Source organism: Hemitrygon akajei, chromosome 15 (genome assembly GCF_048418815.1).
Source record: "Hemitrygon akajei chromosome 15, sHemAka1.3, whole genome shotgun sequence".
Lineage (NCBI taxonomy): Eukaryota > Metazoa > Chordata > Chondrichthyes > Myliobatiformes > Dasyatidae > Hemitrygon > Hemitrygon akajei.
The window spans coordinates 11,650,838-11,672,879 of NC_133138.1; the positions used below are offsets into that span (position 1 = coordinate 11,650,838).

Consider the following 22,042-nt stretch of genomic DNA (forward strand, 5'->3'; position numbering starts at 1 on the left):
GAAATCTCTGAATCTTTTCACAATATTACATACTGTAGTTGTTGAAAGACCTAAATTCTTTGAAATCTTGCATTGGGAAATGTTCCTTTTGAACTGACTAACAAATCTCTCATGAATTTTGGCACAAAGGGGTGAGCCATGACCCATCCTTGCTTGCAAAGACTGTGCCTTTGATGGACGCTACTTTTACACCCAGTCATCATACCTCACCTGCTACCAATTAGCCTGCTTAATGTGGAGTCTTCCAAACCGGTGTTACTTCAATATTCTGTGCACTTTTCAATCTTATTTTAACTCTGTCCCAACTTTTGTTGAGTGTGTTGCAGCCAACAAATTCTAAATTTGTGTATATTTACAAAATACAATTAAGTTGGTCAGTAAAACTATTGAAAATCTTTTCTTTGTACTTTTGTCAGTTAAATAAAGGTTCATGTGAATTAACATATCACAGAGTTTTGTTTTTATTGCATTTTGGAAAATATCCCAACTTTCCTGGAAATTGGGGTTTGTAATTGCCGAATGCTCAGACTATAATACTGAAGCCATGTGCTCCAGAACAGGCCCCATTTCAAGCCAGGGTGTTTAATTACAGTTATGGGGATTTACTCAACAATGTGAAAATTTCCCAGATATACCTGGTTTACAAGAAGCAAGGGCATTCAAACTGCTTTCAATCGTATGCCAAGTGATAGGGAAAGAGTTGTTTGTAATGCTATTAAGTGGCACTGTCTCACCAATATAATAAAAGGCTAGGTTTTACCCAGGTATTACCACAGCCTTGGTTTGAACTTGGTGACATCTTCACTCACCACAAAACTGAACTGATCATTGAATTCCAGAAATGATGTGAAATTGGCTGTGCTCATCATCAGAGGAATACAAGGACAATGAATGGACATCAAGCAAAGAGCACATCAATGCTTAGATTCATTCTTTGCACAAAGGAAGATTATTGAGAAGCTTGGAATTCAATCAGCCGAGACCATGAATATTGCTGGGAGACCCTCAGAACAGCTCCCTTAGCTGGACCACATCATCAATGAAGGTTCAAGACCTCCCCACCAGACTCAGAGATTCGCAGATTTGGTTCTGGCCAATGGGCTCAACTTCTGACTTCTGATTGGCCCTCAAGCCTCTATCCTTGACATTGATCCTGTTGCATGCTGATCACTGAACACCAGGCCTCGAACTCTGGACTCGATGATGGCAGGAACTGAAACATTAGGCCTTGAATTCCATTCTCGTCAATTCACAAATCGGGGTGGGGTGGGACTTTCTCCACTCGCTACCGGTCCAACATCTGGTATCCAACAATGGATGTCTTACATCCACATCAGTGGTCTTCAAACATGGAGTGGAGACCTAGACTCCAGCCCGACATCAAATTCCCCCATATTTCTATCCCTAAACCCTAACGTGGCCCCTAACTCCCCTGTCTAACCCCTAAAACATCATTACAAACCTAGAAAAACACAATTAAAAAAACAACTGAATCCGAGCTGCAGCTCAACGGAGGTCACAGCTGAGTGACATGTTGGAATCTGTCACAAGACACAAGGGGCTGTAGGTGCTGTGATGTGCAGCAATAAACATGGTTCTGGAGGAAGTCACTGGGTCAGGCTGTCCTGCTGAGTTGCTCTAGTGGTTTGTTTTTTTTAAATGCCACTATCGTAAGATCAGGAGTGGAGATGTTCATGCACAGTTACACAATATTCAATTGTACTCGCAATTCATCAGCAAATGTTGCAAGCATTGTCTTATGGAAAAAAATGCAGACTACAATCAGGGTGCAAGATGCTTCTACCCCGAACACTTTGACTGCAGTGTATAAGGTCAACAAATGTCATGTGGATACTTGCTTAGGCAACTTTGACGACATCTGGCAAATCTCTCACCTCTCAAGATGGGCTCAGGAAGCAAGACTATGGGTATCAGCTGTTTATCCTCCAAATCACACAGCATCCTGACCAAGAAATACAGTGAAAGCACTCAAGCGGAAGACATGCTGGCTCAAATACATCAGTTAGTGTTGTAATCAGCGTTGATAAAGTTATAGAATAAGGAATATGAAATGTAACATCCATCATCAATGACCTCCATCACGCAGGCATTGCTCTCTTCTTGCTGCTACCGTCAGGAAGGAGAGTCAGGTGCCCTAGGTCCCACCCCACTAGGTTCAGGAACAGCTATTACCCTGAAACCATCAGGCTCCTAAACCATTGTGGACATCCTCACTCACCACAAACCACCAACTGATTATTGAACGCAACCTATGATTCACTTTCAAGGGTTCTTCCACTCATGTTCTCAGTATTATTTGTTTACTTATTTCCTTATTATTACTGGTTTCTTTTATGTACTTGCACTGTTCATCTTCTTTTGCATATTAGTTGCTTGTCAGTCTTTTGTGTAGGCTTTGATTCTAATGTACTTTGTTCTACTGTTAATGTCTGCAGGCAAATACATTTCACGGTAAGATTTTGGTGACATTTGTACTTTGATAATAAATTTACTCTGGATTTTGAACATTTTATACTAATCACAAATCAGATCAGACGCAATGTTACAAGACTGCTTTGACAGTGTCACCTGGGTGGTACTTCGAGCTGAGGACATCTCTGAAACCACGGAGGTGGTCACAAGCTTCATTTGGAAGTGCACTGAAGGTGTTCTTCCCCAAAAATCGGTCTGGGTCTACCCAAACCAGAAGCCTTGGATAAATAGTTCAGTGCGTGTTGCTCTCAGAGCAAGGGATAAAGTCTTCTCCTCCAGGGACCAACAGCAGCTCGAGAGATGCCACTATGATTTACATAGAGCCGTCAAGGTGGCAAAATAGCAACACAGGGACAATATCCAGTCACAAATCTGCGACAATGACACATGCAGTGTATGGCAAGGAAATGTAGCAGTACAACCAACAGTGGCGCATTTTTAAATGTGTTTTTGTTACGCTTGATTCGAGGCTGATAGGACTGAAATCCTGAGGAGGGTGGCTGAAAAATACACTTTGGTCATCTCCAAGGCTAAGGTACATAGAACATTCCAACATGTCACAGCCACAAGGCAGCGGGGCCAGACCGCATCCCAGGGCATGTCCTCAAAGTATGTGCTGAACAGCTGGCTGGTGTATTTACACAATTTTTGATCTCTCCCTCTTCCTGAGTGTAGTGCCTTCCTGTTTCAATTTGTCCATTATTGTCCCTGTGCCTAAGAAAAACAAGGTAGCATGACTGAATAATTGGCGCTCTGTCACACTCAACTCAATTATAAGCAAATGCTTTGACAGGCTGGTTAAAGACCATATCTGCAGCATGCTACCACCTACACTGGTCCCCTACAATTCGCCTACTGATGGAACTGGCCTAGCAATGACGCCATAGCCACAGCTACACACTATCCTCACTCACCTGGAGAAGCGGGATGCATATGTTAGAATGCTGTTCCTGGACTACAGTCCTGCATTCAACACCATAATACCCTCCAGACTTGACAAGAAGTTTAGAGACCTCAGCCTGCACCCCGCCGTGTGCAGGTGGATCCTGGACTTATTGGATCGCTGACTGGTGGTAAGGATGGAGTCCCTCACTTCTACCCCACAACTCTCATGCCCCCAGGGTTGTGTTCTGAGTTCCCTTCTCTACTCCCTTTACACCCACGACTGTGCTGCCACACACAGCTCCAATCCGCTGATCAAATTTGCAGATGACATAACTATGATCGGTCTTATTTCTGGTGGTAATGAGACAGCTTACAGTGGAGAGGTTGACACACTGACACAGTAGTGCCAGGAAAACAACCTCTCCCTCAATGTCCTAAACACAAAAGAGCTGATTGTGGATTACAGGAGGAACAGAGACAGGCTCGGGTCTGCAGTTGAGAGGGTGAGTAGTTTCAAGTTCCTCGGTATACACATCACTGATGGTCTCACCTGGACTGTACACACGGGCTTTGTGGCAATAAAAAAGCACAACAGCATCTCTTCCACCTCAGGCAACTGAAAAGGTTTGACATAAGCCCCCAAATCTTACATCCATCCCACAATGTGAAGGCGTAAAAATCTTTATTTAAAAAATTTAGATGAAGGCATTGAGAATAACATCAGCAAGTTTGCTGATGATACTAAGCTGGGTGGCAGTGTGACATGTGATGAGGATGTTAGGAGAATTCAGGGTGACTTGGATAGGCTGGGTGAGTGGGCAGATACTTGGCAGATGACGTTTAATGTGAATAAGTGTGAGGTTATCCACTTTGGGAGTAAGAACAGGAAGGCAGATTATTATCTGAACGGTGTAGAGTTAGGTAAGGGAGAAATACAAAGAGATCTAGGAGTCCTTATTCATCAGTCACTGAAGGTGAATGAACAAGTGCTGCAGGCAGTGAAGAAGGCTAATGGAATGTTGGCCTTTATTACAAAGGGAATTGAGTACAAGAGCAAGGAAATCCTTTTGCATTTGTACAGAGCCCTGGTGAGACCACACCTGGAGTATTGTGTACAGTTTTGGTCTTCAGGGTTAAGGAAGGACATCCTGGCTGTAGAGGAAGTGCAGCATAGATTCACAAGGTTAATTCCTGGGATGTCTGGACTGTCTTACGCAGAGAGGTTAGAGAGACTGGGCTTGTACACGCTGGAATTAAGGAGATTGAGAGGGGATCTGATTGCAACATATAAGATTATTAAGGGATTGGACAAAATAAAGGCAGGAAATATGTTCCAGATGCTGGGAGAGTTCAGTACCAGAGGGCATGGTTTGAGAATAAGGGGTAGGTCATTTAGGACAGAGTTAAGGAAAAACTTCTTCTCCTAGAGAGTTGTGGGGGTCTGGAATGCACTGCCTCGGAAGGCAGTGGAGGCCAATTCTCTGGATGCTTTCAAGAAGGAGCTAGATAGGTATCTTATGGATAGGGGAATCAAGGGATATGGGGACAAGGCAGGAACCGGGTATTGATAGTAGATGATCAGCCATGATCTCAGAATGGCGGTGCATGCTCGAAGGGCTGAATGGTCTACTTCTGCACCTATTGTCTATTGTCTATTGTCAAATCCTCAAGACCTTCTACAGGGGCACCATTGAGAGCATCCTGACTGGCTGTATCACCGCCTGGTAAGGGAACTGCACCAAACTAGATCGCTGGGCACTGCAGAGTTGTACGGACAGCCCAGCGCATCTGTGGATGTGAACTTCCCTCCATAGAGGACATTTACAGCAACAGATGCAGAAAGAAGGCCTGGAAGATCATCGGAGACACCAGTCGCCCACGCCATAAAGTGTTTCAGCTGCTTCTATCTGGCAAATGGTAGTGCAGCATTAAAGTCAGGGCCAACAGGCTATGGGACAGCTTCTTTCTACAAACCATTAGACTTTTAATTCATATGTCTGTACATTACAATGGAGTCATAAAGCAAAGATTTTTACGCCTTCACATTGTGGGATGAATGTAAGATATAAATAAACTCTAATCTATTTAATAAGTCAGCAATCAGCATTACACTGCAGCCAAAGCTGCAAATCTCAGAGCTGACCTCTGACATTTAAGCACTAATCAAACAAAATACCCAGGTCATTAGCTGCACAAAGCATCTCCCATATGCTTTATCTCTACCATCTCAAGAGTTGTAGACACCAGAATACCTATGATCTGCAGACCCCTCCATTTATCCCAAGTGGGGCATATATTGTCACATTTTCTTACCCAATCTTAAAACTAAACCTCCACCATTACCCCCTGCTTCAAACTACTATGTAAACTTTGAATTGAATTTGTCAACTTTCCTTTAATCCTATGGCATTGAATGTTATCAGACCAATATCTCATGTGGGATCACATCAAAGGCCTTACTGAAATCCATGGAGATTTGTCAACCACACTGACCTCATCAGTACATTTTATTAACCCCTTAAGACTGAGATATTGAACAACTTCAACCATCAGAATGATGACAATGTTTATCACTTAGCTGATCATTAGATATGCTTAGGGTTGAGGCAGAAGGATCTGTAGATTACAGGGGCACCAAGGATTATGGGATCAGATAGCAACATTGAGTTGAGAACGAAGATGAGGTCAGCCATCAAATCTTACTGAATCCTACTATTGTAGAACATTATAATGCTACTGCAAACTTAAAACTGTTGGTGCTAATGACCTGTGCAAAAGCCCATCTGCAATTTCAGTGAAGCTGTCATAATAGCAATGCTGGAAGTATTCACATCAAACCATCGCCAAGTTATTACCTGCCTGTTACAATTCATTCAGTGGTACAAGAAACCCTCACTCTTATGCCATAACTTAAAATACATAAAAGGTTTGAAAGTCAATTTTTAAAAATTAATCTGTCTTTCTCATTGCTCTATATCCAATTATTTATAAGCTTGCAGCTCGGTTGCATTCAAGCTACAAACTGAAGAGAATCACGAGGAGAAATTCTTCAATTCTTCATAACAGTCTATTTCACTGATTTAATGTTTATGGAGCAACGGTATTGAAAATAATGAAAATTCATGTTTTTTCCCACTATGTATTAATGTGACTATCTGATCAGAAAATTTTACAACTGTATTCTTATAACATATATAATAAAAGATCCCATGAGAGCTACTACCCTATAAATTTAGAACACAGAGAAGTACACTCATGTCTTCTTCCACCATCACCCTGGCAGCAGGTGAGTTGTCATGTATTAAATATTGTAAAAACATTAGATGAATATCTGAACAATTCCAAGTGACACTTTAACTCTTTGTGAGCTTGCAGCGTATAAGGTGTCTACACAAGTTGTACACTAGAAGCTTGTTAAATGTTTGCTAACAATGGTTGGATTCTTTCTGGCCTTGGGCACAATGGCATCAGTTTGTCTGTCGATGAACACGAGTTCTTTGAATGAAAGAAACCATGCTGACTTAGTGGCATGAGAATGAAAAAAAGTGATCAAACAGTTTATCTGTCTCTGTGTGTCTCACTTTGCTTGTGGATTGAGTTCATATTTATTGAGGCACCTTTCCTTCAGTTCTTGGGACTTCACCTAGACGGAGAGACTGCAATCAGTGCCTAGGGCAGACCCAGGGTGAATTCACAATTCAGAATTCAGAGTCCCCCAATGACAGCAGCAATCAAGTGAAGATGAAGAATCATGAGCCCTGAAATCTTTGTAAACTACTACAAAGTATTTAGTGTGATTTATTTGTGCTTTCTGTTTTATGATAATACATTAGATTTAAGTTATTTTGTTATACTTGTATGCTTGTTACCACATTTCCTGGACACTCAAGTTGCTTGGTTCTGATCAACCCAGCCCATTACACTTCGGTGCTGTGAGCAGGATCCAAGAACACGCAGTGATGGACAAGCTATTTGAGTGATACCATAGCTGAGACTTATCAGGTCCCTGGATGGACAAATACCAGGGTTTTGGATCACTGGCTAATGCTCTGTGTAAAAAGGAGTCCTCCCAGATGTTGGGAGAATAAATTTGCTGAATTGTCTGATGTTAAGCTTCCATGTGCAATTATCACAAAGCTTTAGCATAAAGCTTTTCCCTCCAAGAGAGACTCTCTGCCTCTAGTAGGGTACTTTTCTACCCTGGAAGATTCTCACCGTCCAACCTACCTATACCTCTCAATATTGTATACTTCTGCCAGAGAAAGCAACCCAAGTTTGTCCAACCTCTCTTTATAGTTCATTCAGGCAGGGGATCCAGTCAAACCTCTTCTGAACCCTCACCAAATTTACTGTAGGATGCTTGAATGTTTGTATTTAAGTGTACAGCGTTCACCTTTCTTTCGGCAACACAGAAGAAAAGCAATGCAGCTCTTGTGAAACCTGGCAAGAAACAAAAATAATGCTGGGCTCGCCCTCATCTAAATAATTGAAGGTTATTTGAAGGGTTCTGCTTTAGAAAAGGGAGTGGTCCAGTGTCAACTGTTTTACTTGTGCGCTCTAGATAGACCTCATCTTTCTTCCTGTCATGGTAAGTTATTTTAGGACTTGAGCTTGACCAGATAAATTGAAAAAAGTTAACTACCTCTACCTCAATATTTTGTTATTTATTAAGTCAGAATCAAAGCTATTTTTCTGTTTATGTCAATAAATAATGTTTAGAAAGTAAAATAGTTTGCATGATTCCATACCTACTAGTTTTCAAGTGATTAACCAATTCAACTGGAAAATTTAACTAAAATGTTTGATGACTGGATATGATTAAATGTAAAAGTTATATATGCTGAAGTAGGAGAAAAGTACTGCCTTTCAAGATCTAGTGAGTAGGTAGCAATATAATTGGTTTGTTTGTATACAGGGTACAGCCCTTGCATGGGCATTTATTTCAACACAGATGCCTTAGTGCCACAATATAGCAAACAGGTCACCAATTGCTGTATCCTGTGGAAAAGATTCAATATTTAAGATAAAATCCCCAATTTTGTATAATTGCATCTTTGAATAATAAAAGCTTAAGTATATGTAACAGAGTATTATTTTTCTTTGTTATTGATGAAGTCAAAAACAAATATCAGGCTTAATACTTGATTGCCAAGACAATAAATATTGTCCAATTAGGCATGAAAAACAATTTCCATTGGTATGAAATATTTAACAGAAAAAAAACCTTTCTAAGCAAATAGGTAAGACAAAATATTCATTATTATGCGATGGATTGGTAAGTTTAGTCGCCAGCCTAAGCACAAGATTGATTTTTGGAAGGCTTGTTTGTGTGGAATAGGAGTTTGAGGAGATTCCCGAGAGTACAATTAAAGTGGCTGATTCAATGGTATGGCTATATACCAGGTGGAGCAAGGCTCCTGATTATTGCGAGGTTGCACTACTAAATGTTTGAATGGACATTGGGGTGGGGGGTTGGGGAAGGCAATGTGTCTGGATACATTAAGTAAAGTAAAAATCAATTGATAAGATTCAGGAAAGAGAACAACAGGCACAGGTGAAGTACAAACCCCTTTTGCTTATTCCAACAAGCTGATGTTACAATATTTACAATACAGTACCAACTTCAACAGCAAAACACTGCTTATAGTTTTGAGAGGCACACATCACAAGCTTCTACTGATCTTGCATTAATAGTGGAAGGAGTGGACTGCCTCAGACTCAACACCTCTCTTTGTAACTGGAGCCTTGTCCTCCTGACTAACAGAACACAATCGGTAAGAATAGGCAGTGACACCTCTAGCGCAATTACTCCACACACTCCCAAATGTGTCACTAGACTCTGCTCATACTCGATTTACAAGTTTGCAGATGATGCCACCATTGTAGGTTGTATATCAAATAACGGTAAGTTGGAGTACCGGGAGGAGGTGGAGAGCCTAGGAACGTGTCATGACAATAACCTTTCCCTCAAAACAAAAGAGCAGGTCAGTGATGCCACAGCCAAGAAATATCACCAATGCATCTACTGCCTCTGGAGGATAGAGAAATTTGGCATGACCCCTTCAACTCTCATCAATATTATTAATACATCATAGAAAACATCCTATCTGGATGCATCATTGCTTGACAGCTGCTCTGCTCATGACTACAAGAAACTGCAGAGTTTTGGACATAGATCAGCACATCACAGAAACCAGCCTCATATCCATGGACTGTCTATACTTCACTACCTCAGTAAAGCAGGCAGCATAATCAAAGACTCTACCCTCCCCAGATATTCTCTCTCCTTCCTTCCCATTGGGTAAAAGATACAAATGTTCAGAATCAGAATTAATCTCATTGGCGTATGTCATGAAATTTTTAACCTTGTATTATTTGTTAACTATAAATTAGAGAGAAAACTGAATAAAACTAAATAGTTAAGTTAAAAATAAGTCGTGCAAAAATCAGAAATAAAAGTAGTGAGCTAGCATTCATAGGTTCAATGACCTTTTAGAAATCAAGTGGCAGAGGGGAAGAAACTCTTCCTGAATGGCTGAGTATGTACCTTCAGGCATTTGGGTGATGGGTGAGTCCAGAACTAGAGGCCACAGTTTAAGAATAAGGGGTAGGCCATTTAGAACTGAGATGCGGAAAAACTTTTTCACCCAGAGAGTGGTGGATATGTGGAATGCTCTGCCCCAGAAGGCAGTGGAGGCCAAGTCTCTGGATGCATTCAAGAGAGAGTTAGATAGAGCTCTTATAGATAGCGGGGTCAAGGGATATGGGGAGAGGGCAGGAACGGGGTACTGATTGTGTATGATCATGATCACAGTGAATGGCGGTGCTGGCTAGAGGGGCTGAATGGCCTACTGCTGCACCCATTGTCTATTGTCTATTTGTACCCCCTTCCTGATGGTAACAATGAGAAGAGAGCATGTCCTGGGCTGTGGGAGTTTGCAAGCATATACCAAAGTTCAAAATTCAAAGCAAATTCTTTGCAAATTCCTAAGGCAGTAGAGGTGCTGCTGTGCTGCCTTTGTAAATGCACTTATGTTCTGGACCTGGGACAGGGTCCACTAAAATAATAACACAGATGAATTTAAAATTGCTGACCCTCTCCACCTTTGATCCTCCAATGATGAATGGCTCGTGGACCTCTGGTTTCCTTCTGCTGAAGTCAAAAACCAGCTCCTTGGTCTTGCTGACATTGAGTAAGAGGTTGTTGTTATGGCACCACTCTGCCAGATTTTCAAACTCCCTCAGACATGCTGGTTCATCACCACCTTTGATTCAGCCTACGACAGGGGTGTCATCAGCAAACTTGAATAAGGCATTGGAGCTGTGCTTAACCTCATGGTCACAAGTGTAAAGCAGGCAGGGCAGGGGGCTAAGCACACAGCCTTGTGGTACACCAGTGCTGATGGATATTTTGGGGGAGATGTTGTCAATCCAGACTGACTGGGGTCTGCAAGTGAGGGAATCTAGGATTCAATTGTACAAGGAGGTATTGAGTTGAAGCCAAAGTCTTGAAGCTTATTGATGAGTTTTGAGGGGATTATAGCATTGAATGCCAAGCTGTCATTGATATAGAGCATTCTGATGTATGTACTTTTCCCGTTCGGGTATTTCAGGATTGAGTGAGGAGTCAATGAAAGGGCATGTGCTGTAGACCTGTTGCACTGATAGGCAAATTGGAGTGGATCCAAGTTGCTTCTCAGGCAGGAGTTGATATGTTTCATCACCAACCTCTCAAAACATTTCATCACTGTGGATGTAAGTGTCAGTCATTGATGCAGGTCACCACCTTCTTCTTAGGCACGACTACAACAAAACCTGCTTGAAGCAGGTGAGAACCTCAGACTGCAGAAGTGAGAGGTTAAAGACCTCAGTGAATAACTCCAGCCAGCTGATCAGCACAGGTCTTTAATCAGCTCAAGGATAGCCTTAACTCCACTGTTGTAAGACTATCAAAGGCTCCATCATGGGCACTAGCCTCACTAGCATCCAGGACACCTTCAAAAGGCAATGTCTCAAAAAGGCAGTATCGATTATTGAGGACCCAGGACATGTTACCATCAAGGAGGTGGTACAGGAGCCTGAAGACACACAGAACATTTCAGTTACAGCTTGCCCTCCTCCACCATCTGATTTCTGAATTGGCAATGAACCCATGAACATCACCTCACTATTTTCCCTCACTCTTTCTGAACTACTTATTTAATTGTCTTTTTCATATATACTTCAATTGTAACTTATAGTTTTCATGATTATGTATTGTAATGTACTGCTGTGCAAATCAACAAATTTCACAACACTTACCAGTGATAATAAACCTAATTCTGATTTCCTGAAAATACAAGATGGACTCTTGACCTCACATTCTACCTCATTGTAATCTTGCACCTTACAATCCACTTGCACTGCACTTTCCCTGTATTGTAATAATTCATTCACTCCTGTCCTTGTTTCACCTTTTAATACCTCAACACACCACTGTAATGAATTGATCTGTATGGATGGCAAGCAAGGCAAATCTTCACTGTACCCGAGTATATGTGACAATAATAAACCAATTTACCAAGCTAACAAATTTTATAAACCACCAACGAACCTGGTCCATTGGCCACCAAATGCCCCATCAGTAGAAAAGCCTACAGTTCCATAATTGGCCTCATCAACTACTTTAAACATGTAACACAGCTGTGGAAGTAATCTTGAACTCAAGGAAAAGAAGACAAGGAAAAAGGAGAAGGATGCTGTGCTGCCAGAACTGAAAATAACCGCGTCCTCCTTGACACTGTGCTGGAAATCATCCTTCAACTGCCCCGTTATTTTCACTGACACTTTAAATTCCAGGTTGATGCTTTTTGATTGAATCTATACACTTAAACACTGACACATCTCTTAATTCTAGATTTTTTTTTCCAAAGATGAAGTCAGATTGTTAAATTGCCATAGCAGGATTATAGTTGGATATTTGCAATTTACAGTAGCAGTACTTTAGTGATTAACGTTTTCCACTAAAACAAGTGAGGTGATTTCTTGCTATAACTTGTACCAATTATAAAGCAGATCAACTTTCACGAGGTTTTCAGTGAGCAATGAAGAACGTACAGCTTTGCCTAACATTCATCTTTTATTTATTCTGATTATTTCTCACGGTTACTTTTCCATTACCATTGCTCGTCCTCTAGACATTTAATAATGAGGCCATTCTCTGTTCTGCAGTGTATCACCACATTACTGCAATTTGTTCTCATGAGACCTTAGTTTTAAATACAATGTTACTCATTTAGTATTTGCCCACAAAACAATGATTCATTATAGCATTATAGGTCTTAAATCCAAAGCACTCACAGATATGACTACCCTATACTCTCATGAGAAGAACCACGCGGGTTGTGTGCCAAGTCTGCTGTGCTGCCAAAACTGAAAATAACCGTGTCCTCCTTGACACTGTGCTGGAAAATTTACTACAAATTATATGCTCAGAGCTTGTTGTAGAGATTTAGCCTGTGAGATCTGGTGTGGGCAGGCTGCAGCAAGTGGTACCAAAAAGTTGGGCTCAGGCTTTCACCCTGGCCAGGACGGCAAATGCCGACCATTGCTTGGGTCTGAGAGCACCAGCTCCATGTATTCTAAGACCATTCTAGATTATGCAGTCTCTCTCATTGCCTCCTGTTGGATGTGATCGATGCTGCTGTTTTACTCCATGCCTCTCAGCAACCCATAGATTTCTAAGTCAAAATCCAGTTTATTCTCATATGCACAAGTACTGTGTGAATAAATACAAAGAAAAACTCGTTTGCAGCAGCCTTACCGGCACTTAGCAGCGTTCGCAGAAATAAACACAAATTATACACCATTTTTACAAAAAAGAACATAATTGGAACCAAAAAAAACCTTTTACACCTATTGCAGTGAAACACCGAAGTAATGGTCTAGTGTTGCTGAACTGCAGCAATTAGGGTTCTATTGGTTGTTTCACCAAGTGATTGAAGGGAAATGGCTGATATTGAACATGGTGGTGTGGGACATTTGGCTTTAAGGTAGGGGCTCCCAACCTTTTTTTATGCCATGGACCAATACCATTAAGGAAGGGGTCTGTGAACCTCATGTTGGGAACACTTGCTTTAAGGTAATACGTTCAGCCGGCAGTCCATCTGCTAGATTCACATGTGTTTCTGCCACAGCACCTACATTGGCAGGGAGAACAGGGACTTAGTCACTTTTCTGGCACCTAATTGAGTTGGATTGTGTTTGAAGGTGCCAAAGGTTATTTTCTCACCATTTACTGGAAGCCATGTGACCTTATTCCCACTTATCTACAAGTATTTATTTTATTACAACTCTAGAATGAACTTGTGTTACATATTTACTAATCTTATTTGAAATTTTATTATTGTCATTCAATGTCTTGTTTAACTAACAAGATAATTAGATAAAGGCCATTAAAAATCATAATGTCACTCTAATGGACTCCCATCATCTCATGAAGAGAGTTCCATACAATATTTTGTGCAGCCAGCTTGCTTCTAATCGGCAGCTTACAACATAGAGTAGGACCAAAGTATATAACTGCACTTCAGTAAATTTTGTATTGAAATTGATGAACATTGGAGATTACAGTAGACAGCAGAAAGTGCTGCCTAAGATCTTTACTTACAAATATACTGGGAAATAATAAAAACAAGAAATAAGGAAATTCTTCTATTTCAATATATATGTCCTTTATAATGTTTCAAAACACATTACAAACAACAAATTTCATTTTTTTAGTGTTGTTAGAGCTTTTAGGAAATATGGATGTGAATTTGCCTCCAGGAAGTTTCCCCAAAAAGTAAATTGCCAATGGCCAATCTGTTTTACTAATATAGATAGATAAATAATTACCAACCAGAGCAGTAAGAATGACTCCTCTGCTCTCCTTCAAATATTGTTAATCTTTCACATGCAACTGGGTGCTATGTTATCACAGAGGTTAACTCTAGCATCCTCTGTAAGGAGTCTCTGTACGGAATGTGTGTGTTTTCCCTGGGTCTTCTGGTTCTCTGCACAGTCCGAAGATTAATTGGGCATTGTAGATTATCCTGTGATTAGGTTAAGGTTAGACTGGGGTTGTTGGGTGTTTCTGGGGTGGCACGACTTGAAAGGCCAGAAGGGCCTAATCTGCGTTGGATTTCTAAATAACTAAATTAGGTCCTTGAAATGTTTATGCACAAAGCCAAAAATATTAGTGTTGTGACATTGAACATAACATAAATGCAAAGGCATTTAGTGCATTTTTCAAGCCTCAGTTGGTTTCCATTTATGGGTGCTTACTCTTTAATGAGATTTTCCTGTTGACTAGTGCTCTTTCTTTGAAGTGAAATCTGCCCAAAAAAAGTCAACAGTAGTGCAGTACCTCAAATCAGCAAGATCTTCAACATGCTTGGTCTGAAAAGTAACTAGTACCTGTTGACTCACAGAGAAATCAGCTTTTATTAATGTTAAAAAATCTTTGATCAAGAGTTCATAATAACAATCCTATATTGATTGGCTCACTGATATATAATATTCTATGCATTCACAGCTTGTTCTAAACACTACTTACATAGAACACGAACCTTCTTTTGCATCTTCAAATATTAGCCTCTTTGCACCTTCAAACTCCTACTGCAATCAAAACTGTTTTCCAATGTCTACTCATCTAGCTTTACACTCCTCTATGGATACATTGGTGGTGTACCCTAGGCACTCAAAAGACGATGCTCTGTGGGGCATATGAGGCTCAGCATCCAACAGCTTGTCTATTCAGTCTTCAACGGAGGCCACACAGTTGTACATATTTTTGAAAACGATTTCTACACAAAATTTCCACAAGGCATTCTCAATAACATTCGTGACCCTTAAAACCTTAACTGCAATCCCACACACATGCCTGAACAACTTTCACTGTGGAAGTCAGGGTCACCCTCACTCTCTGTTTCCCAACCTCAGTTTTACTTCAACCTGCATATATTGTATGCTGATTTCTACCCGTTTGCTTTTTTGCTATTGCATTAGAAAAGTAATTAGTAGTCTCACAATACTAGACCAATACTTCTTCATTCTACAGGAAGCAGCAGGCAGATCAGTAGTGTACAGACCAAGCAGATGCCTTTATTAAAGTACCTTGGTCTGCGTGTTGAATGTTTGGACTCCTGGACCAAGACCACTATAACAAATTAGCATTTTGCAGGCCCATGCTAATTGACATGCCAGTGTAGATGCCTTTAAATAAAAATTTCAGTTATAGAAATAGTCCTCTATTTAGATATTTTAATTCAATTGGTTGACTATTAATTTTACTAAAAGATCCAGGTCAGAGAAAGCCTTTAGTAAACGTCCTATAGTTCACTACTGCAACAAAACTTTATTTCAACATTGCAGTAACTTCCTCCTCAATAGTAAATGATCCTTTAAATATGCAATAAAAGCTCATGAACCTTGACCTGTAAAGCCTCACAAGTCAAATGCTCCATCATGACTTATACACATAACCATAAAGCAGTGATATTTAAAACTGTTATTGTGCTCACGTAACTTATTGTTACAGGAATAGGTTACTTCACCCCCTCACTATTAAACTATTAGATAAGGCAGGATAGGTGGAATGATTATGAACAATTTGAATTCTTGCCAGGTCTGCTTCACTTAGACTTTGTGCTAGGTACACAGGTACATACATACTTAGATACTTAGGTAGGTTTTCCACTATCTCAGCAAATTGAATGCAATTGAGTGCCAGAGCTGGCTTTTCACATTAATGGGCCAATGGGGATGATGCAGGGAACTGAAGACACAGAAACATTTTACTTGAAGGGCTCAATGTTACAACAGCACTCTTCCAATTTATACAACATCAGGCCGTAGTAAGGGACCCACTAACCTTAATTATAGGGCACAATGTAGAGGACGACTGCCCTTCCACGAGCTCTGACCGTGTTGCAATTGCTCACGTCTCTGCAATATTTCTGGGAAAGCAGAAAAAAATCCTTTATTTAATCATAATATTTTATTTAAGAATCAACTCCCAATGGAGAAGGCTGTCTCTAAAATCCTGGTGGATAGAAATGAATGTCTATTTTATTGTGCCAACGGCTGTAACATTGAGATATGTAATGACAAGCATTGAACTTCTGAGTCAAAAATCTCCGACATTACAATCAGAATGTCTTCACCTGATTACTTTTCAAATCAAATTTTAAAGTCCTTCTGGCTCCCAATTTACTTTTTTTTGCTCTGATAACAACATAAGAAAAAGGAGTCAATCCGCAATTTCAGCCTACTTTCCCTTACAGTAATGTCTAATGTCTTGATATCCTTTGTTCAATCTGCCCACATCCATGTTAAGTATATTTAATGACTTAACATCCAGAACTCCCTATAGTGGATAATTCTAAAGAATTGCCACACTCAAGAAAAAAAATCCCCATGTTAATCTTAAAGTTCTTATTCTGAAACAATGCCACCTAGATTTGGATATTCTCACTGGAGGAAACATCCCTTTTGAATTCATCATGCCAAACCTGCTCAAAATTTTTATGTTTCAATATCATCTGTAGTTTTTCTCTACTACTTTCAGTGTAGTCCCAGACTGTTCAACTTTTCTTAATACATAATAACCCCTTCATTACATTGAGCTGGTCACTTCTCTGACTGCCTTCAACGCCAGAAAAATATCCTTAAATATGAGGACCGCAACTGTCACCAGCATTTTTGTAAAGTTGCAAAAGATCTTTCCTACCTTTATACTTAGTACACAAAATATTCGACAGATGCTGGAAATTGAGAGCAACACACAAAATGCTGGAGAAACTTAGTATTTCAAGCAGCATCTATAGAAGGGAATAAACCAATGAGTTGTCAGGTTGAGGCCTGTCGTCAGGACTGGAAAGGAAGCTGGAAGAAGCCTTCTTCATTAAGCTGACTTCTTCCCCCTTCCCTTCCAGTTCAGATGAAGGGTCTTTTCTTGAAACATTGACTTCTTCAGAATCAGAATCAGACTTAATATTACTGGGATACGTTGTAAAATTTGTTGACTTTGCGGCAGTAGTACAATGCAATACATGATAATATAGAAAAAACTGTGAATCACAGTAAGTATAATACATACAAATATGTACATACACACATATATATATATCAAATACAGCAGTTAAATTAAGTAAGTAATGCCAAAACAGAAATAAAAAAGGTAGTGTGGCAGTGTTCATGGTTTCAATGTCCATTCGGAAATCAGACTGCAGAGGAGAAGAAGCTGTTCCTGAATTGCAGAATGTGTTCCTTTAGGCTTCTGTACCTCCTTCCAGACAGTAACAATGAGAAGAGGGTCCTGGGTGCCGGGAGTCCTTAATGATGGACACCACCCCTTTGAGGCATCACTTCTTGAAGATGTTTTGGATATTATGGAGGGTGGTACCAATGATGGAGCTGACTAATTTTACAACACTGCAGCTTACTTCGATCCTGTGCAGTAGCCCAATCCCACTTCCACCAATACGAGATGGTGATGCAGACAGTCAGAATGCTCTCCACGGTACAGCTGCAGAAATTTGAGTGTTCTGTCCCTGTTTGTACCTAGTACTTCGTGCATTGAAGTCCTATTGCCTTACTAATTACTTGCTCCACCTACATGCCAACTACTGCTGCTGGTAGATCAACTGTCAGATCTTTTTATCCTTTATCCTATATCTTCATAACTTATACCACTTCTGTCTCCAGATGATACATGTGATGGTCATTTCTGTTAATGCTAGATGCATTTGTCATCGTTAATTGGTAAGAATGAGGTCATGAAGGTTTGAGAAAATGACTAAGACTTTCAGTGTGGAATCACAAACACATTCACTCTGTTACCTCACATTTTATGATTGCATGAAGTCATTTAAAGACTCATGCCTGCTTCTCCATTTAATAAGATCATGTATGATCTTCTGACTTAGTGCAACTCTCCAACACTGAAGCCATATATCGATTCTCTTAATACCAAAAAGAAACTATAAAACTTTAAAAAAAATTAAATACATCACCAGAGCCCCCACAGTGCTATTGGTTAAAGAATTTTGCAGCAAGTATCCTGCCATCATGTGCAATAACCAATGACATTGCTATGACTGAACAGAGTAATCTGAAAGACTTTGAAGCTTATTGAAAGCCTTTATTCAACACGACAAGTAGACATTTTCTTCAAGCTCCTCTCAGCAAAGTCTCTCTGAACTTAAAAGTACATCAAATATTTTAAGTACTAATATGAACATCGATACTAATATCGGGTAGATGGAACTCGTCAGCCTGGGAAGGCAGTCCATCTAAGATTTCAAACCTCCGCTGCCTTGCGGTCATACCCAGTCATGGGAGAGGCTTTAGGAGTAAACCCTGAGGACAAATCCGGAGCAGGAGTCCCTAAGGCAGTCCGATGTTGTCTTCAACCTCGTTCCGGCAACTCCTGCGAGGTCACTGGTGCCGAGCTGTATCAGCCCTTGCCCTTCCCTTGGACAACATCAGTGGCGTGGAGAGGGGAGACTCGCTGCTTGGGCAACTGCTGGTCTTCCATACAACCTTGCTCAGGCCCGCGCCCTGGAGAGACTGAAGCAAGACTTTCCAGGCATCCAATATGAACAAACTTTCAATACAATTTCAATAGCTTCAATATTTTGTATTTGATAAATCATCCTATTGAATTGGATATTACTACTAGTTTATTGTTGTCACATGTACCAAACTGTAGTGAAAAGCTGTGTGCCATTCAGGCAGATCATTACATACAAGTACACTGATGCAGTAAAATAGAAAACAAAATGCAAAGTAAAAAGTGTTACAGATTCAGAGAAACTTCTGAGCTGGTAGAGAACTGGCAAAGGATCTCAGCCCAAAACATTGACTGGTTATTTCCCTCCACTGATGTTGCCTGACATGCTCAGTTCCACCAGCATTCTGTCTGTTATTTAACTAGTGTTGCCTGGTTTGATGCAGGCCAATCACCATACTCCCATTGCCTTACATTTGGCTGATGTATACCAGAGTGTGTCATGAAAAATTCACCTTCTTGTAGCCTAGTGCTGTTCAGCCATCACTATTTATTTACAAAGTTACTCTTTTAACTCTTTTAATTTCAAATTGAAGCAAGTAGGGAACAAAAGAAGGGAATAAGGAAAGCCAGGAGCAGCCATAAGAAGTCCTAGGCAAGTAGAGTTAAGGTGCATCGCCAGGCATTCTATACCAATGATCCCTTTAAGGTGTGTGTGAACATACACATCTTCTGCTACTGGCACACAAAGGGTTGTCGCCCTCTACCTCATTGGCATGTTAAGTATATTTCACAATCATACACAATCACATTTCTTTTTCCGGTTTCTGATGTAGACAGTGTTGACAATCAAAAGAAAATTTGCAGATGCTGGAGATCCAAGCAACATACATAAAATGCTGGAGGAACTCAGCAGGCCAGGCAGCATCTATGGAAAAAAAGTACAGACGACCTTTTGGGTCTATGCTACACTGACGACTGCATTGGTGCTGCTTCCTGCACCCATGCTGAACTCGTCAATTTCATCTGCTTTGCCTCCAACTTCCACCCAGCCCTCAAATTCACCTGGTCCATTTCCGACACTTCCCTTCCCTTTCTCGATCTCACTGTCTCTATCTCTGGAGACAGCTTATCCACCGATGTATATTATCGACCAATGGACTCTCAGCCAGCTGGACTATACCTCGTCCCACCCTGCAGCTTGTAAAAACACCCTTCTCTCAATTCATCTGTCTCCACCGCATCAGCTCTCAGGATGAGGCTTTTCATTCTAGAATGAAGGAGGTGTCCTCCTATTTCAAAGAAAGGGGCTTCCCTTCCTCCACCATCAATGCTGCCCTCAATCGCATCTTTTTCATTGCACGCATGGCCGCTCTTACCCCATCTTCCTGCCACCCTACCAAGGATAGGGTTCCTCTTGTTCTCACTTACCACCCCACCAGCCTCCACTTCCAGCACACAATTCTCCGAAACTTCTGCTACCCCTGACTGGATACTACCACCGAACACATCTTTCCTCCCCCCCCCCCCGCCTCCACTTTCTGCTTTCAGCAGGGATTGCTCCCTACGCAACTCCCTTGTCCATTCATCCCTCCCCACCGATCTCCCTCCTAGCACTTATCCTCGCAAGCGCAACAAGTGCTTCACCTGCCCCTACTCCTCCTCCCTCACTACCATTCAGGGCCTCAAACAGTCCTTCCAGGTGAGGCGACACTTCACCTACGAGTCTGTTGGGGTTATATACAGTGTTCAGTTCTCCTGGTGTGGCCTCTTGCATATCGTTGAGACCCGATGTAGTTTGGGAGACCACTTCGCTGAGCATCTACGCTCTGTCCGCCAGAACTAGAATGACCTCCCAGCAGCCACTCATTTTAATTCCGCTTCCCATTCCTGTGTGTCTATTCATGGCCGCATCCACTGTTGGGATAAGGCCACTCTCAGGTTGGAGGAACAACACCTTATATTCCGTCTGGGTAGCCTCCAACCAGATGGCATGAACATCGATTTCTCCAATTTCCAGTAATCCCTCTAGCCCACCTACCCCTTCACCATTTCCCACTCCCTTGTCCCTCTCCCTTGTTATCTCCTTGCCTGCCCATCATCTCCTACTGGTGCTCCTCCCCCTCCTTTCTTCTTTCTTCCATGGCCTTCTGTCTCTTTCACCAATCAACTTCCCAGCTCTTTGCTTCATCCCTCCCCCTCCAAATTTCACTTATTGCCTGCTGTTTTTTTTATCTCTTCCCTCCCCCCCCACCTTTCAAATCCACTCCTCAGCTTTTTCCCTCCAGTCCTGCTGAAGGGTTTCGACCTGAAACCTCCAATGTACTTCTTCCCCCATAGATGCTGCCTGGTCTTCTGAGTTCCTCCAGCATTTTGTATGTTTTGCTCAGTGTTGACAATGGGGAGTTTGCGATGATTTGTCTGCAGATTTTAGAACTGGTTTATTTATACTGTTTATATCAAAGAAATTATTCAATGCACACATGTTGTCGTCCCTGGGCAAAAAATAGCATTGCACAGATTTTTGTGCATGCTAGTCATTACAAATTTGAGAGAACATTGTTTTTTTTTTACATCAAGAGCAAGAGGAAAGCTAAGGAGACAGAAGGACTACTCAAGGATAAAGTGGGGAATATTTGCCCGGATGTGGAGAATGTGAGTGACTTACTCAATGAATACTTTGCGTCAGTATCTACCAAGGAAAATCACATGGAGGACAGGAGATCAGTGCTAAGTGCATAAACGTGTTAGGGCACTTAGAGATGTAGGAGGAGAAAGTGTTGGGTCTCCTAATGAGTATTAAGGTGAGCAAGTCCCCAGGGTCTGGTGGGATTTACCTCAAGTTATTGAGGAAAGAGATGAAATTACTGGGGCCTTGACATTATCTTCTTGCCCTCTCTAGACACAGGCGAGGTCCTGAACGACTGGCTTGTGGCTAATGTTGTACCTCTATTTAAGAAGGGAACAAGGGAAAATCCTGGAAACTATAGACCAGTGAGTCTCACATCAGTTGTAGGGAAATTACTGGAGAAAATTCTTAGGGATAGGATATATGAGCTTTTGGAAACCCATGGCCAAAGTTTATGGATGATATCAATATTGGTGGAGTTGTGGATAGTGTAGAAGACTGGC

The 22,042-nt window shown here is 41.1% G+C and overlaps 1 long non-coding RNA gene across 2 annotated transcripts in view; it reads right to left on the reverse strand.

The window, feature by feature from the left end:
* LOC140739562 (uncharacterized) overlaps positions 1–22,042 on the reverse strand; it is a 114,301-nt gene that overhangs the window by 56,020 nt on the left and 36,239 nt on the right. For both annotated transcript variants that reach the window (XR_012101669.1, XR_012101668.1), the window contains exon 2: positions 16,271–16,355. This is a non-coding gene — a long non-coding RNA (uncharacterized lncRNA). The remainder of the gene's footprint in view (positions 1–16,270; positions 16,356–22,042) is intronic.